Raw genomic sequence first — 5000 nt, forward strand, 5'->3', positions numbered from 1 at the left:
GAGTCATCGGAGGAACTGCGGCGGATCGCTGGCTGGCATCGTTTATGGTTAGAACTAGGGCGGTATCTGATCGCCTTCGAACCTCTAACTTTCGTTCTTGATTAATGAAAACATACTTGGCAAATGCTTTCGCTTCTGTTCGTCTTGCGACGATCCAAGAATTTCACCTCTAACGTCGCAATACGAATGCCCCCGCCTGTCCCTATTAATCATTACCTCGGGTTCCGAAAACCAACAAAATAGAACCGAGGTCCTATTCCATTATTCCATGCACACAGTATTCAGGCGGGCTTGCCTGCTTTAAGCACTCTAATTTGTTCAAAGTAAACGTGCCGGCCCACCGAGACACTCAATAAAGAGCACCCTGGTAGGATTTCAACGGGGTCCGCCTCGGGACGCACGAGCACGCACGAGGCGGTCGCACGCCTTCGGCTCGCCCCACCGGCAGGACGTCCCACGATACATGCCAGTTAAACACCGACGGGCGGTGAACCAACAGCGTGGGACACAAATCCAACTACGAGCTTTTTAACCGCAACAACTTTAATATACGCTATTGGAGCTGGAATTACCGCGGCTGCTGGCACCAGACTTGCCCTCCAATAGATACTCGTTAAAGGATTTAAAGTGTACTCATTCCGATTACGGGGCCTCGGATGAGTCCCGTATCGTTATTTTTCGTCACTACCTCCCCGTGCCGGGAGTGGGTAATTTGCGCGCCTGCTGCCTTCCTTGGATGTGGTAGCCGTTTCTCAGGCTCCCTCTCCGGAATCGAACCCTGATTCCCCGTTACCCGTTACAACCATGGTAGGCGCAGAACCTACCATCGACAGTTGATAAGGCAGACATTTGAAAGATGCGTCGCCGGTACGAGGACCGTGCGATCAGCCCAAAGTTATTCAGAGTCACCAAGGCAAACGGACCGGACGAGCCGACCGATTGGTTTTGATCTAATAAAAGCGTCCCTTCCATCTCTGGTCGGGACTCTGTTTGCATGTATTAGCTCTAGAATTACCACAGTTATCCAAGTAACGTGGGTACGATCTAAGGAACCATAACTGATTTAATGAGCCATTCGCGGTTTCACCTTAATGCGGCTTGTACTGAGACATGCATGGCTTAATCTTTGAGACAAGCATATGACTACTGGCAGGATCAACCAGGGAGCTGCGTCAACTAGAGCTGAGCAGCCGGCCGCCCGGGAGTGTGTCCCGGGGGCCCGCGCGAACACGCAAGCGTCCGCTCAATTATTCTGCAAACAGGAGGAGGCTGAGCTCCCCTGCACAACACACCTCGAAACCCTCTCAGGTCCCGGCGGCGCGCAGCGCCGTCCTAAGTACTTGGTCGGGTTCGAGAGAGGCGCAATCGCCCGGAGTTAGGCGAGTAGACGCTTTAGGTGCGACCACCCGTGCTCCCAACTGAGCTTGCCGCTGCCGACAGAGGCCCGGGAGCGTGCTGTCGTGGCATTGCCGGCGGGAGACAACACGCGCCACCTACGGTGACCGGCAGCTCCAACGCCAGCGCCACAGAAGGACAAAAGCCCCACTTGGGTGCCGAAGCGAACTCTCCCAGCACAGCGCACGCGCCAACACGTCCGCACAGCTGCGATACAAACCACCTGCGAGAACCGCTGGGGCGACCGAGCAGCAGACGGCGTCGCGGCGCCGAGCGCCGGGCGGCGGCGCATCCTCAGCGCACACAGTCCTCAATCGGACCAGCACACTGCAGATGGCCACCGCGCTTCGCACCGGGCCCGCGAGGACCTGCTTTGGCCGCAAGGCGCCGCGAGCAGGGGGCGCCGGCGCGCAGCTGCGCCGCCTGCCGCGTCCGTCGGCCGGCGCGCCTGCCACTGGCCGCCCCCACCAGCCGGCTGTAGCGCGTGCGCCCACGCACCGCGCTGCCAGCACGCCGGGCGGCCCCCCCTCACCGGCCGGGGACGGTCCCACCCAGCCACCGCCGCGTATCGCCTCACACCCAGATCCCCTTTCACGTTCGTGGGCATGGTGGGTCCCCTTTCACGTTCGTGGGCATGGTGGGTATCCCTGAAACAACCGGTTAATAGCTCGACCGATCGTCGCCAACACTGATTCACCTCTAGCGAGAACAACCGCACCACAACGGGTTACCTGTTGTTCATTTGCGTAACGTCACCAGCAAACGTAGACGTCCATCGCCATTTGCAACGAGTATTGCATGCCTGTGTCAGGTGTCACAACACACTACGTCTGCCCACATAGACGCAACAACATGTGCACGCCTCGAGAACACGTGGAAGGTAGCCCCCGTACGTATGCGGTGTCCATTGCGCGAACGACTGTCAGCCGGCCTCTGCAGGATGTCGCAGATGTGGAACGCGGTGCAACATGCTATCACGGTGTGTGAGAAGAGACGACTACGTCCGAATACACGCTCCACTACATCAACAGACTGCTCATGCTGATCGCCATCCAGGGCGTCCGTTCCTCCCACACGTCTGAATGGCGTACCACACTGCAATCCAGCTCTTATAGGGAGACGACACGTAGCTGCGTGCACAATATTTGGACTGTATGGTCTGCCGTTGCTAGGCGCAGTCGTCGTACGGTCACACATGTGCCACGATGTATCATTCAGTACATACGGACCAATGTGCAGTACAGTTTGTGGGTTTTGCGTACATCGGCGGACAGGTGACAGGCCGTACCACAACGTAGGCTGAGTACGTCGGCATGCGAAGGGCATTGAACATGCAAACTTCTCAACGACCAGCTTGCGAAGGCAGGGGGGAAGGGGGGGGGGGCATGTACGTCCTGCTGCTATCCACATTACAGTGTATAGCAGGAGCATGTGGAAAGTCAGCAACACCTGCAAGGTGTTTAACATGACGCGATACACAGGGGACCGGGCAGTGCGAATAGCGAACTATATTGCGAGGGTTGCGGTTAGGCAACACTACACTAATTTAACGAGTTGCATAACAATTACAGAGCAGGTTCAGCGACAACGTGCGTCAGGTTAAGGCGCAATATAGGTTAGGTTAAGGCACAACATGGGTTACGTTAAAGCACAAATTAGGTTACGTTAAAGCACAAATTAGGTTACGTTAAAGCACAAATTAGGTTACGTTAAAGCACAAATTAGGTTACGTTAAAGCACAAATTAGGTTACGTTAAAGCACAAATTAGGTTACGTTAAAGCACAAATTAGGTTACGTTAAAGCACAAATTAGGTTACGTTAAAGCACAAATTAGGTTACGTTAAAGCACAAATTAGGTTACGTTAAAGCACAAATTAGGTTACGTTAAAGCACAAATTAGGTTACGTTAAAGCACAAATTAGGTTACGTTAAAGCACAAATTGGGTTACGTTAAGGCACAACATGGGTTACGTTAAGGCACAACATGGGTTACGTTAAGGCACAACATGGGTTACGTTAAGGCACAACATGGGTTACGTTAAGGCACAACATGGGTTACGTTAAGGCACAACATGGGTTACGTTAAGGCACAACATGGGTTACGTTAAGGCACAACATGGGTTACGTTAAGGCACAACATGGGTTACGTTAAGGCACAACATGGGTTACGTTGAGGCACAACATGGGTTACGTTGAGGCACAACATGGGTTACGTTGAGGCACAACATGGGTTACGTTGAGGCACAACATGGGTTACGTTAAGGCACAACATGGGTTACGTTGAGGCACAACATGGGTTACGTTGAGGCACAACATGGGTTACGTTGAGGCACAACATGGGTTACGTTGAGGCACAACATGGGTTACGTTGAGGCACAACATGGGTTACGTTGAGGCACAACATGGGTTACGTTGAGGCACAACATGGGTTACGTTGAGGCACAACATGGGTTACGTTGAGGCACAACATGGGTTACGTTGAGGCACAACATGGGTTACGTTGAGGCACAACATGGGTTACGTTGAGGCACAACATGGGTTACGTTGAGGCACAACATGGGTTACGTTGAGGCACAACATGGGTTACGTTGAGGCACAACATGGGTTACGTTGAGGCACAACATGGGTTACGTTGAGGCACAACATGGGTTACGTTGAGGCACAACATGGGTTACGTTGAGGCACAAATTAGGTTACGTTGAGGCACAAATTAGGTTACGTTGAGGCACAAATTAGGTTACGTTGAGGCACAAATTAGGTTAGGTTAAGGTACAATATGGGTTAGGTTAAGGTACAATATGGGTTAGGTTAAGGTACAATATGGGTTAGGTTAAGGTACAATATGGGTTAGGTTAAGGTACAATATGGGTTAGGTTAAGGCACAACATGGGTTAGGTTAAGGCACAACATGGGTTAGGTTAAGGCACAACATGGGTTAGGTTAAGGCACAACATGGGTTAGGTTAAGGCACAACATGGGTTAGGTTAAGGCACAACATGGGTTAGGTTAAGGCACAACATGGGTTAGGTTAAGGCACAACATGGGTTAGGGTAAGGCACAACATGGGTTAGGTTAAGGCACAACATAGGTTAGGTTAAGGCACAACATAGGTTAGGTTAAGGCACAACATAGGTTAGGTTAAGGCACAACATAGGTTAGGTTAAGGCACAACATAGGTTAGGTTAAGGCACAACATAGGTTAGGTTAGGGCACAACATAGGTTAGGTTAAGGCACAACATAGGTTAGGTTAAGGCACAACGTAGGTTAGGTTAAGGCACAACATAGGTTAGGTTAAGGCACAACATATGTTAGGTTAAGGCACAACATAGGTTAGGTTAAGGCACAACATAGGTTAGGTTAAGGCACAACATAGGTTAGGTTAAGGCACAACATAGGTTAGGTTAAGGCACAACATAGGTTAGGTTAAGGCACAACATAGGTTAGGTTAAGGCACAACATAGGTTAGGTTAAGGCACAACATAGGTTAGGTTAAGGCACAACGTAGGTTAGGTTAAGGTACAACGTAGGTTAGGTTAAGGTACAACGTAGGTTAGGTTAAGGTACAACGTAGGTTAGGTTAAGGTACAACGTAGGTTAAGGTAC

The 5000-nt window shown here is 51.4% G+C and overlaps 1 non-coding gene across 1 annotated transcript in view; it reads right to left on the minus strand.

The window, feature by feature from the left end:
• The window catches only part of LOC126434070 (small subunit ribosomal RNA), a 1909-nt gene extending 743 nt beyond the window's left edge, over positions 1-1166 (minus strand). Inside the window, exon 1 of the ribosomal RNA XR_007578956.1 lies at positions 1-1166. This exon is cut by the window's left edge and continues 743 nt beyond it. This is a non-coding gene — a ribosomal RNA (small subunit ribosomal RNA).
• Positions 1167-5000: the final 3834 nt, after the last annotated feature.

Source organism: Schistocerca serialis, unplaced genomic scaffold, assembly GCF_023864345.2.
Source record: "Schistocerca serialis cubense isolate TAMUIC-IGC-003099 unplaced genomic scaffold, iqSchSeri2.2 HiC_scaffold_1180, whole genome shotgun sequence".
Lineage (NCBI taxonomy): Eukaryota > Metazoa > Arthropoda > Insecta > Orthoptera > Acrididae > Schistocerca > Schistocerca serialis.